General features: G+C 36.8%; 1 protein-coding gene across 1 annotated transcript in view; it reads right to left on the bottom strand.

The window, feature by feature from the left end:
• Positions 1 to 7,233, bottom strand: part of LOC107703603 (transcriptional activator GLI3-like) — a 157,041-nt gene extending 149,808 nt beyond the window's left edge. Inside the window, exon 1 of the mRNA XM_016506294.1 lies at positions 6,881 to 7,233. The gene's annotated coding sequence lies outside the window, so the exon portion shown is untranslated. The remainder of the gene's footprint in view (positions 1 to 6,880) is intronic.
• Positions 7,234 to 14,269: the final 7,036 nt, after the last annotated feature.

Genomic DNA, 14,269 nt, shown 5'->3' with positions numbered 1-14,269 from the left:
AAAAAAAAAAAAAAAAAAAATTCAAATAGGTTACAATAAAATATGTAAATACATTAAAATATTTGTTAAATAAATGAATAATTTTCATATTTTTTTTATATTTATTTTAAATATATTTATTATTACATTTATATTGTTTATTTAAATACATATATCTATAGTAAAATGTAATATAAGGAATGTTTTTTATATTAATGAATATAATTGTTACATTTATGATTAGATTGAAGAACTGAAATATATATATATAGTTTTACATTAAGTTTACCATGCCACAATGCAGTACATGTCAACTTCCTAAAATTATTACGTCAGCTACCCACATACAAAAGACCAGCATCCAAACATGCACTTTTGTGACATTTTAGAATTATCATGCAGAACATGGCACACCAAATGTGCTAACATCCCCTACCACACATCCCTCCCACTCACTGTATGTTTCCCTATCTTTCTGTTCCTCATATGGTAGACATCAGTCCGGTCAAGTTCACGTCTAAAGCGCTCTATTGTCACAGTAACTAACTCACCGTATGCAAACCCAATTCCCCATTCATAAATCCGGTCAGTCTGGGTGCCTGGGGCCCCAAGTCTCTTTTTCCCTGAGCAGTGAGTAATGTCCTGCCCCTTCTCAGACAATGACTTCGGCAAGTAGCCGCCAAACTGCTTGGTAGCATGGGGGGGGGCACTCTCAAGCACCTTTGACAAATGGAACCTTTCGCTCTAAACCGCGGCTGCTGGAAGAGCCTTTACGACGGCACATGGCACGCTCGCTGTCCACCGAGAGCAGCTAGCAACCTAAAGAGGACTGTGTGTATGTGTGTACCTGTGGTTGTAAGTGTGACTGAATAATAAATTCCATAGAAAAGTCTAACCTTGTCCTCCTACAAGAAAAAGATTTCCCAAGCATGCTGAGCCCTCTTGATAAAAACAGCTTTCTCGAGTGACATGGCAAGAGCTTGCCTCTATTAGGGGAGAGCAGTATGAGCAAACTCTTATCATGGTATTACTTATTATACACACATACAAACACGCACACAATGCTTTTTATTTATTTGACAATCCAGTGAATTAAAATATAAATAAATAAATAACTAGATGGTGATAAATAGACACATTTCAGCCAATTAAAAAAACTACTTCATTATTTTCAGTTGAAGGACACGAACAAAAAATTATTCATAATAATAATCAAAACAAAACTACTATTAAAAAATGAATCAACTCTAAATTCTGACTGACTGAGCCACAATCAAGGTCATTGTAGAAAAGTCAATATACATGCAACTGTACATCACTTGCATTATATTAACACAACAAATATCCAATGTTGCTTGGCAACCGTAAACAACTAAACTCAAAAAAGACAAACAACTGAACTTGTTTGGGAACATGTCATGCACTGTATTGTCATATTACATTTTATTTTTTATTTATTGTTTTACTCTCATGTGTAAATAAAGTAGCCACAGTATAAACGGAATAACAAAATTTCATCTGACACTTCTGCAGTCCCACAGTACATTCTCATATCGCCCAATCCTATATTCTGTTCCACCTCCTCTCTTGCCCCTCAGAGATGTTTTTGTGTCATATTGGGAATCTGCGGTGACACACTATCGTTATAAACAACAGAGGACTCCAAAGACTCCCTCTCTCCCTCCCTTCTCCTCCCCTCCACTCCAAAATCTCCTTGAGGGAACTAGTCTGTAAAACTTTTACCTCCACCCCCTCCCTTTATCTTTGCTTGGAAGGAGCTGGTCTTTGTTCAGCGGGAGAGGGACCCCTCCAATAGCCCCTGCCTTCCCTTCAAAGCTCCCTGTGGAGTATTGTTAAAACAAAGCCCCCCTTACACACCTCTCCCCTCTCTCTCCTTCTCACTTCATCTATACCCGGGCCCTTAAAACCAGCACACTTTGCATGAGAAAAAGCGATTAGTCTTTAGATGCTGTGATGACAATGGGGTAGTCTTTCAGGCATGCCTGAAATTTGCTCATATAGTTGAGTCTCCTCTTTTGTTTTTGTAAATAGGGACTCCCCAAGGCCCGGGGAGGCAAGGGCTTTGACATTTACTTTTAAAGTACTCACAAAACACATGGGGAAGAACAGGCAAATGAGAGGAGTTATACTTGGGGATTTAGAGAGAACACATGCCTCAGTACTTTTTACATACGGATCTGTTATTCAGCAATTCCCCTGGCTTTGTTTCCCTGACCTTAGGGTTAAAGGTTAAGTCACTAAAATGTGGATGATTCAAATATTTAAAATAAATAAATAAATAATGGTTTATATTTTATTGTTTTGCCTTTAACCTTTTATTTCTTTTTTTATGACTGTGTTATTTAATTGTATTATTTTATCAAATGTTATACTTCAGTTATATAGTTTAAATGGTTTAAATTAACTTATTGTATTACATTTTATCTTTATTAATCTATTTTTTATTTGTTTGTATGTTTGTTTATGAAATGCTTAAAATCTTAACTGTATCCGTTAGCATAATCTAAAATATTGACAGAATGAAAGTTCAGTTTTATAGAATGTTAGAGAACTTCAATTCTTCATCTCTAAAAGATGCCTGACACTCTAGTGAATAGCAGCGCAGATAACAAGAGACATCAATCACATGGAAGGAGCAGGTTATCTGTCCCCTCTATGTGCGTGCCCCCTCTATTTGCAGCGTTTTCACATTTGTTCAAAATACCTCACATCAAAACCAACATACCTGTGCAATTATAACAACACATAACCACTCCATCACAAGTCCTTAACACACCCTGCCATCAAATGGGGAAATACTTAGTTCTCGTTGCCACACTTCTCACAGGTTTACAGACGGTTTTCACAACCAGGACAGTGAATCATTTCTTGAAAACTTCTCTTTTTCTGGTGAATTAACTTATTTTTTTACCTCTAATGCTTCTTTTTAAAAAAGGTAAATGGCCAGGTTAATTGGCAGGTCAATTTTGAGTTTCCAGCAGCTAGCCCCACCAGTGAAAACAAACTGTCACTCTCATACTTTTGTAAAAACCTGCTCATTTCCTGTGACTGTATGTAGGCTGTATGTGAATGGACTGGTTTACTCACAAGTTACCGCTGTGGAGTACAACCAATGGAAGGGGCAAACACAAGTCAAAATTAATAACAAAAAATTGAGAAGGAACAACACAGGTTTTTTTTTTTTTTTAAAGGGCAACTGTTTGAAATTGAGGAGAAATTACTTCATATGAATAAAAACCAGCTGGGATACAAAAATCTACTCTGAAAAGTAAAGTTACTTCTGAGAAAAGTCCTGTTGTGACATTTTGTATATTAAACAATAAAATCCATACATTTTCTTCATCCAAGTCTGGCATAAGTGCCCAAACATGTCCATATATTGTTTGGGGCCACTATATATATATAAATATATAAAAAGAAAGAAAAAAGAATTGTGAAGATAAAATGTAAAAGGAGATAAAGCAAAAAGAAAGAGAGAAAGGGCAACAGAAAGAAGAGAAGGAAGGGGTCGTCCTGACATAGAGGCAGATCTGAGGAATGCCCTGAAAGGATGACTGGGTCTAGGGATTATGGGTAAAAAGAAAAGGAGAGAGAGAGCTTGAGAGCATGCCCCCCTACAAAGCTAGAGACCCCCTCCACTGAGACACAAACACAGACGAACACTCAACTTCTCATCTGATGCGGCCCACAGCTCAAGAGCACTGCTTCTTTTTCTCAATTACTCACTTTCACTTGTTTCCCTTTCCTCTTTCTCACTCTTTGTGCCCTTTTCATTTGATGTCGAACATATCAAAGTTGAGGATTATCTAAGTAAGAGGTTTCAGTTGGAAGTCCTGGCTTGTTGACAGAAGTGAGTGGAAGCAATGCGCCACAGCACCACACAACAAAGGTATCCGGGCAATTTTCGATCAGGGGCTGCTTGTTAGGGTCAAAAATGCTAAACATGGCCAAATACACTGGATATTAAAAAAAAACACACACATCTGGGATCCTTCCAGGATCACAACCAGCTATCGGCCTCGCAGAGACACAAATTTCTCATCCATTTGTTCCTTATTGGTTTGGACAATAAGCACAGTGCTATTCAAACCCACATTAGCATCTCAATGCCGCCTGTTAGTCATCTTATTCCCACATGCACTTAAAGACAGGTAGAACTTCTTTAGGATGCTAAAGCAACCTGGTGAAGGGTACGGGCATTCCTTTCCAATGGCAGGCCTAATCTGAGCGTTTTATGCACATACGGTGGGTGGAAGGAGAGGGTGGGATGACATTGAGGATAATCGCATGTCATCTCTGCTTGTTAATATTAGCTGGTGACATAGCGTGCTCAGTATGGCAGTATGGCTAGCAAAAGTGACCTGCAAAAATTACATTTTGTTCTGCAATGCAGCCATGCATATATGAAATGTGATAAATCCCTGTTTGATGAGTGACTCTGAACTGAAAGTAATGATATTAAACTCCTGTTTTTTTTGTTTTGTGTTTTGTTTTGTTTTGTTTGGTGTTTGTTTGTTTGTTTGTTTTGTTTTCTGGTCCACACATGAGTGACTGAATATTTCATGATGCAGCGAGTGTTTTTTTTTTTTTTTCATTGCAAATGAGCGTTTCATTCAGGCACATTTATGGAATCATTGTTTGATGATGTTATAAAAATAATAAAAATTTGATAAAGTCTGAGCTGCATGCTGAGCAAATGTAATCATAATCATTTAAATTCAGGTTACTTGCAAAGCTCAATTTAGAGAATCTAGTATATCACTTACTTTTTAAACAATTTAATTTCCTTTTTAAAGCAAAACCAACAATGTACAAATTTGTTCCCAAAAGGCAAGATAGAAACAAGAGATAAACACAGACTCAAAAACTCATGCTGTGATTTTTTTTTTCTAATCACACTGAGGTCTGTCTTATCAGAGAACACTTTATCATCACAGAGCTCAAATTTAAGAGCTCAAATGAACTGTTTATTTCATAACAACATTAAGGCATTAAAATGCATGCATCTCTGTTATGGCCTTTCAATTTGAGAGATTAAAATACATATATTCCTTTTAACCTCAAAAAGGTTCATACGTGCAAATTAATAGGTCACCGGATAAAAACCGACATATTACAAAGAATATAGGCCTAATATAATAAATTATTAATTGCATTTAATTGTATGAGAAAATTTGACACACAAACACATTTAGCATTTAATGTGCGCTGAATTAAGCCCTGGGTTCGTAGCTATAATACAGATTTCAGTAGGCTATAGACAATTTACTGGAAAACGATTCTCGTAAAATGCATGCAAAAAGCAAATGCAATAAAGATAAAAAAGAGAGAGAAAAGAAAAGGAAAGCAAACCTCAAACATACAATATTATAGGCAAAACGAGCAGGCCCCGTTTACTTTTATTGGGCTTATAATAAATTACAATTAAAATGTGTAACATCACAAGCTGCTCTACAAACCAATATGCCTGTTAATATAGGCCTAAGTTCATTACTGTTGATCAGTACAAACTTGCACACAAAAAAAAACTTAATTTAAAAACATCTAATTGAAATGTGAATTTTGAATTTAAATATGAGATTACAGGTCGTCAGTTAATCGCGCGCAGGTGTCAGGAGTGGTTTGGCGGGACACGGTTGTTCTTAAATCGCCAAGCTACAAGCTGTGAGTCTTTTCTGGGCTGCCGTGTGTTTGGAAAGTTTGGAAAAGTCCATCTACACAAGTGCTGTGACACAATAACTTTACACCACATTCAAAATGTAAATGACGATCATTTCCACTAATAAAATATGTTAATAAGCATTAGGCTATTATAATAGAAACAGAGTCAGATGCAATTATTTCACTTAGGCTATTATTCTTGCGTTTTTCCCTCCTAGAGAGCCGACAACGGACAAATTCGTAATAATCACACACTGTTAAAATGTTTACATCATTATCGTAAAATGTTTGTTTCCATCTATTAAATTGTCACAATAATTTCTACTCGATGTTAACAGTTTTCATAAGCAGTGATTGAATTCAAAGTGTGTGGAAAAAGTGCCATATATTTACAGTATTTCTGCAGGCTGTAACTTTGATTTTACTTGCAAAACTAATGTTGCAAATAAACGTCAGTTTGCAATTTTCTGTGTTCAATTATACGTAGGCTACACTTACTCTGCCTAAATAGATAAAATATTTTTCATATTAGGACCATCGCGCATAATTGTTTTAAAATGTTTGCTGCGTCTATTAGCCTACATTAAATATGCCAATTTAGATTTATCTAACATAGTTTTTTTGTTGTACTCCCCCCACCTCCATAATAATAATAATAATAATACAAACATCCTGTCGTTTTACTTTCTATGCGTAAGATTTCATAGATTTCTTAAATATTTTTAAATTATGGTATTATGGTGAGGGAAAACGCTGCAATATGATGAGGGACCCCCAATTTTACTGCTGGACTATTTCCAAGAAAAACATAAGCATTTGGAAATATTTAAACTGTCGCAAGGAGACACTGCACTGAAACCTGCTGCATTGTGATGGTTCTTATTATTTACAGATAATTATCAGTGTAACAAGCATAAAGCATTGGGACACTTTCAAAACATTTTAACAGACCAATAGGGGCCGCGAGTTAGACAATGAGAGCCCAAAGTTTGCAAAACGACTCTGCCGAACTTTCTGTGAAGCAGAAAATTCAGCCCAACGCTGACAATAAACGCTCTTTTATTTCGCTACTCCTGTTGATTTCATGTAATATTTTTGCACCAGACTGGCAAGAGTATCGCATTTCACGTTTTACACGACTCTTCCCCTTCTTTTTCTTTTTGCAAAACTTTCATGGAACCAAAGAGGCTCGGAAAAACTGCACATTTCTTGCACTTACTCGTTCAGTTGCGAAACTTTTCTGTCCTGTCCTCACAGACTTTCTTCTCGCTCGCGTGCAGATGCTAGTTGCAGACAGACACTCTAAGCTTCTTCACTTTAAACTCCAAAACTGCTCTGCGGACTTTTCTTTTTTCACTCGTCTTCGTTTTCTTTTTTCTTTTTTTCCTACGTGCTCTTGGCAGGGGCAGCCCAGCACTGAACTAGCGCCCAGTCTTTGTCTACATACCTAAAGCCTAAACACAAAAGTAAAGCGACTCGTGAAACTCCTAAATGTTTATCACAAAGACTGTAATGCAGAGTTTCTCGGGTAAAGAAGATTTGAAGTGGAGCTCCAGCTGCCCTGTCCCTGTGCCTGACTCCTCCCTTTCGGAGAGCAGGCACACTACCTCCCCTCTTTTTCCTTCTGCCCCCTGTTCCCTCCCTCTCTCCTTGCCTTATCCCAGCGCTCCTTCTTGAGACGGTGCAGTGATGTTTAATGAGGAAAAACGAAATGGTCACTTCACAATAAGCTACAGTGTGCGTGTTTCTATGTTGTTGACTTGCTATCATCCATTCTGCTGAAGTGGATGGAGAAACTGATATAGACATGTAGGCAGTCAGTCAGTACTCTTTGTAAATCTCTCTTAGAGAGATGGATGAGAAAGAGAGGGTCCACAGAGGAGAGGAGAAACGAGAGGAGGGGTAAGTCAGAGCAGGGATTGGGGGTGGTTAGCTGCTCCCGAAAGTATTCCATCAAAGAGGAGCCGGATCCCGGGGATTGAGATTTTGCCTGGGGGCAAGTAACCGTTGGTCTCCCAAGAACATATTCCAAAGTCGGCCTCGAAGAGCCAAAGCACACATCAAAAACAGCAGTGGTGCCAAAGCGGTTCTTGAGGAGAAAGAAAGGGGCACAGGTCCCTCCTTGGCCCGCTTTGAGCCCCTGATCTCACCCAATTAAACAAGAATTCATGACAACTGACTCACATTGACACTGTGCACACCCTGAGACCTATGTACATACAATAATAATCTTTTTACCATGCAGTGTATGGGAAAAACACATGGTGATTCTCTTTTGAAGATTGCGCACACTTTTCTGTATGAATCTGGCAAACAAAGCAGCTTCTCGAACAATCAAGGTGTAATGACATAATTGTCCATGATAAAGGATTTTATTTTTTTTTTAATCTAACCTTTCAAAACACATGTACCAAGTTAAATATATACCAAATATATACCAAGTTCTTATAAACCTTTTGTATTCATGATGGCTTGGGGGGGAAAAAAATCCCAAAAGACTTCACAACAGTCTGCAGAAGTCTTCTCTATGATATAATTTACGGTATTTTATTTTTTGGAATGTTTCTGCATGCGCAACATGAATGGACAAAAGTTTTTCAAAACTAAAAAAAAAAGAAAGAAAAAAAAGTAAATGATTACACCAAACTATTTCGTCAAACCGACACTCTCAAAACAACTTGTAATAAGAAGTCTGACTGGCTGCATTTAAGAACAAAGAACAAAGTGGCTAAGCATATGTACTGTACAAATATTACAGAAACCTCAATTCATAATTATTTCCTGTGCTTATGAAGATTTATTACACATCACATCACTTGACAGGTTTTTCAGCTTTCACCAGTCCTGTCATTCATGAATTGGTATTCAGCGATTTAACTCATACTGTTGCTTGTTTGCGTTGTTGTTGTTTTTTGTAAAAGACTCATTGAGATTTCTCATCTTGAAGTGTTCGATCTTGAGCCCAGTAAACACTCCACAAAGGAGAGACTATTGAGAACTAATCCACTGCTGTATGCTCAAAGGCTAAAGAAGAGAAGGCTTTGCTCTTGTACCTAAAACAGCCAGCACAAGTGGAGAAGATGCATTCTTTTAGTGCAGTTGGTGGAGATGTCCTTTTCTTCACTTCTCACAATATTGGGATATCTCTGTCTCACTGCTGGAGGTTTCTGGTGTCTGTGAATATAATCTAATGGTGTGTTGGGCTGATAATGAGTGCGCACTCTGCCCCTCACCCTGCCCTAAAATCAAAAAAGGATATTTGTGAGATTATTTTGAGGCTGTGAAAAATAATAAACGCAAAACTGTATCCACTTCAGCTAGTTAAGTAATTTTCTGACTGATTGTATCCCGAGGAGGGTTCTATGCCAGTTCTGAAATGACAGCATAATGAAAGTGGTATGTGAGTTGTGTCTTATCGACAGGGATTAGAGGGGAGAAATTAAAAAGGAGGGGTTGCTGAGCCCTGTGTGGCATGAATTTGATTATCTAATGGGCGGCAGTGGAAAAGCGTGCTAATTTTGCTAAAGTGTGAGACCTTTATGCGCCCCTGGTTCCACTCAGCTTCTTCTTTTATTCATGCATTTTAGTCTCAGACTCACTTTATTTTTCTTTTGTGTCATCGCTTTCTCACTTTCTTTCACGTTACATTGATGCAATAGCCCACAGAGGTTATTAATATCTCTATGTATGAGCACAGTGCATGCAAGCGTGCACAATTTAATCCCTTTTTGTCATTTTTTCTTCTGTACTGCTGTACTGATATGAGTATTTTGGCTATAGTGTCCTACAGACAAAAAAACCCCCCAAAAAAACACTCAAGGCAGTTATCAATATTCTGATTTTATATAAGTGTATTTCATGCCTGGACTTTTTTTTTTGTCACCACAAGAATGTGGGTCACTTCTACCACCAACTCAAATCAAACTTTATGAGCCACCACTGGAAATCTTATTTCACGCTCGTACTGATAGGAAATATTTGAATATTGGGTCACAGAGTGCTAATTTCATTCTCACTAGCATCTTCTGTCACTTTAAAATAGAATATATAATTTGGAACATAAAGATTATTAATTTCTAATATTTATTAATTTTGTAATTATTAATTTAATGTGGGATTGGACAGTATGGAAAGTTCTCACAATAAATTACTAAAAACTACTTTTCAAAACAACTTTAAACTACTTTCCAAAACAACTTTCAAAACAACTTCACACCAACTTTGTTCTTTTATATAAGGATCTAACTATATGATAATTCTGACTGATAACAGTAAGCCAATAATTAATTTACATGTTGTGGCAATAAATGGCTGATTTTTAAATGCTACAAGTTTAGGCATCACAATATGAAAACATTTGAGATTTGCTAAAGATTACATTTAGCAGTGTTATTAAATTATTAGTGTTTTAAAAGATTAACTTTAAGCGAGTGTTAGATGACGGCAGAGGTAATGGGAAATTAACATGATAAATAAAATATTTAATATTCGCTGACATGGCACTGCTATATTGTGCATGCCTACTTCTATAATCTAAGATACACAACACTCAGTGTACCTGGATATGTTTGTCACATTTTACACACATTAAAGTAGAAAAAGCACAAAGCAAGGAAAGAATCATAGATGTTTGATAGGTCCTTTTCATTCATGTTTGTCCAGTTTATTTTCAAAAGTTTACTATGTGTGGGTTGATTTGTGGGTGGGGGGTGTCCTCTGTTTGATCACAATAGCCAGTACTAGATTGTGTTGATCAGTTGAGTGATTAGGTCCAATAACAGACACGTGCTCTGATGCTGTGATACTTAATGAATCACATGTCTCACACTGTAGTGTGCAAGTCCTCTACAGCAACTTCTCTCGCTGAAAGGCGAACTAACATCCCTCTGGAGCAGCTATCAATTGGAGAATTGCTATCAATATTTCATCAAACTGCAGCCTGCATGGTCAACATCAAAGACGTAACTCTTGTTTAAAGCAAACCTAGGCTTTTTGTCCTGGATCCTAAACTAAAGTGTTTGAAGGGGCTGTGACTAAGGAGTGGTTGAAAAAACACTTTTGGACAGAGGAAAAGGTGATCTCAGAGGACGGGTTATGACCTCTCAAGAACAAATTCCTCTGATATACACCAGTGTGTAACAGATTCATGAAGATACTATGGTAATACAAATCAATCATATAATAAATATCTTCTGGTTCATCAATGTCCAAATGCCATTTAGTGCCCAAGTCATGATCACAATCTATTTTATTGCTCAGAGATCTCTATCATGGCTCACAAGATTTAAAGGGGTAGTTCACCCAAAACTAAAAATTAATTTCTCACCCTCTTGTTGTTCCAAACCTGATATTTAGAAAAAATGTTTGTAACCAAACAGTTTTGGGGACCATCCATTATATGGTCACTTTGGTCGTTTGTTCTTAGTATGTCATGTTTTGTCAATTCTGTCTCAGATGTTTCTCCTTTTAATTTAGGGAAAATAAAAACAGAATCTATTGAAATTTTTGTTACATAAAATTATAATGTAGCACTCTAAAATTAATATGGCAGATAATTTGGTTTAAAAATATGTTTGAATTCTTAATGAAATTTCTGACTTCAGATTGCAGTGTTTTGGCAAATATAAACACAGTCTCAGATAATATTAAAATCTCTTTAGAAACTCTACAGGAGATGCATTTTTCATGATATGGTCTTTTCTTCCTGTGGTCTTTTTCTCAGAAAAAAAAAATCAGGAGACCTGTTTGACAATGAATCTGTCTAAATTAATTATGTCAATAAGAAACAATCAAGATTTTAAAGAGATCTAATTTGGGATTTTTTCCCCCAATGCATGCACATCTTAAAATCATAAGCAATATTTTTTTTCTTCAAAGATTCCAACTGTTTTGACACAAACATAGGCCAACACAAAAGGTTATGTTATGTTGCATTTCACTAAACAAAAGCTTTTCAAAAGTCCCATTAAATCAGATCACAGCAATGCAGAACAAATGTTAAAAAAATTAAGACATTCGGAGAGAACATCAGACTTTCACAGCATGAAAAAAGACCCTTCAAAAGTAAAGTCTGAAGCGCTTGTAAGGAAGAATGAGTTCTCGTACAATAGTCTGGAGTAGCTACCCCACAGTCCATTGTTGTTTGTGGTCTCCAGTGTTCTGGACATCAGAGGAATCTCACAGTCATCTTCGCATCTGCCTTTGTGTGTGTGTGTGTGTGTGTGTGTGTGTGTGTGTGTACACGTGCGTGTGTGTCACTCAGAGGAGAACAGTGACAAATGACACCCATCGTCCATTACACTTATCACAGTGCAGGTAACACACACACAGGCGGCAGCATGACTGAGATGAAATGGGAATGTGAGAGAAAGATTCTATAAATGGAGGGGATTAGTAGATGAGGGATGATAGGAACAGCACTGCAGTTTGGAATGACAGATCCTGAGATGGGTTGGCACCCAGGAAAACCAGTTGAGAGCTTATGAAGAGGTGTTTGGGAACATAATATCATTCCATCCTGAGATTCAAGAAAAAAAGAGAAAGCAATGACAGATAAATCCAGGGTATAGGGTGAACGGCCTTCATATTTAACCTCAGTTAACCTGTTCATCACTCAAAACTATGATTTGGCTTCATGAATCTTCATGAGAATATACTGTAGGTAAGACTGAATAGAAATCATATGGGCTATGAAAAACGTAGACATTCATGAAAAGATCTTCTTCTGTACTCCACAGATAAATAAAAAAAGGAGTTTAGAATGACATGAGAGTGAGTAAAAGACTGAATTTTCTTTTTTGGCTTAACCATTCCTTTAAACCACAGGCACATACAAAATTAAACAACATACAAATTCCACACATAAACAATCGTGCATGCCCACACACATACTCTGGGGAGTTCTGTAATGAATGGGGTGCTCTGAGACACAGGTGCTGCTCCACTTTTGAAATACACTCTCATTTCATAGCTTTTGGGCTGCCCTCTGCGCCACTTCCCTCTCTTGTGTAATTGACCTGATACAGAGAGAAAAAGAACAAGACAGTTGGAGGCAGAGAAATATGCTTTGAGCATAAAAACTAAAGCCTTATTAGCCCCCACACCTGTACTGTTGGTTGTGGTCTTGTTTTACACTGGTTTTCCGTTTTTCTAACGTTCAGCACGGACTCAAACCCAACCTAAATACTGTGTACACCACCAGGTGGAGCTATTGTGACTCAAAAGTGCTGTAATTAAATTGTACTGATACCCAGCACATTCGCCATCTATCGGAGAACAATCTGAATTGCACCATCCTCCCTAAAGAAAAAATAATAATTTAATTACGAAGTGAGATTTTAAAAACACATTTTAGATAAAGTTTAAGGAGAGAAACCAAAGTATTCTCCAGTTTCACTATCACCTACAGATATCACACACATTATATAAGCAGAGGAGGCCTGACACTGCTTGTGCTCTTCTCAGTGCAGGCATATAAGCATGAGCAGCATGGTTAAACAGGACCACATGAAGGACTTATGTGGTTCCATCAGAGCCAGGGAACTTGCGAAGTGTGCGTCATTTGAATTTTCATCTCAGCTTACTGAAAACAAAGCAGTTGCAGGCCATTGAAAAACATGTGCAATTTGCAAAAAATGGTTTCGTAAGGGCTCCCATTTTATTTCATAATTGTAGATCTTGTAAGTCAATTGTGTTTGTTCTTCAAAGAATGTTACCTAATACTTGGCAAATATCATTCGTTTTTTAGCAGACATACAGTAGGTCTTTTGTGCTATACCATAGACTAATTGCATGAAACATTGTTTGAACAGTAGAAGTATGCCTATCATATCTCAAAATCTATTAACTAATATATCCACCTTTAAAACGACTTTCCTTTAACAAGTGACATCACCTCAGTCAGTATACTGATAAATGTTAACAAATAGCCAAATAGGAACCACAAATTGTTTTAGCTTAATGTTGTAGGTAATGCAACCTTTTAAAAACTGAACATAGTAATCTAATGCAAGCATTACTAATCTTAAGAAGGGTTAAAAGTGAGATATAGTGAAATGCTCTTGAGGGTGAACTTGACCTTCTGTGGACTTCTGTTTCCTGGATAAAACGTCTTCTCAAAAGTCATTGTTGGCAGGGTTTCAAAAGAAAAATAGTCCTTCAAAAATGGATGGCAAACTCTAATTCAAATCAAGTTCTATTTTGTTATGCAGTTTAAATTAATTATACACTGATAAAATAAAGCCCCAAACTTTTTATCAACTTTTTCATTTTCAAATATGTCATTAGCATAGCCAATTTACTCATTGTAACTATTAGTTACAAACTATCTCTAAAAAAAACTTACTAACGTGTTCTATACTAGCACATTAATTTTAAGCAAGGAGAAACTGCTCCAACAGTTTCAGTGTGCGAGCAAACTGTTTGAATAGTTCGAACTGAATCGCAAACCAATTCAGACACTAACTCCTTGAACAATTAATGGAAAGGGCAGAGTCAAAAGAATGATTAATTCACAAATTAGGTATTGCTTGTTCTGATTCTAAACAAGAGACAGAAAATATGACACATGGTTGATGAAACATTAGTAAAGTTTTGCTCTTGTCCCAGT

The sequence above is a fragment of the Sinocyclocheilus anshuiensis genome, unplaced genomic scaffold (assembly GCF_001515605.1).
Source record: "Sinocyclocheilus anshuiensis isolate Anshui unplaced genomic scaffold, SAMN03320099.WGS_v1.1 scaffold1188, whole genome shotgun sequence".
NCBI classification, from domain to species: Eukaryota; Metazoa; Chordata; class Actinopteri; order Cypriniformes; family Cyprinidae; genus Sinocyclocheilus; species Sinocyclocheilus anshuiensis.
The sequence above is the reverse complement of the archived record's forward strand: the minus strand, read 5'-3'. Positions and strand labels throughout refer to the sequence as shown.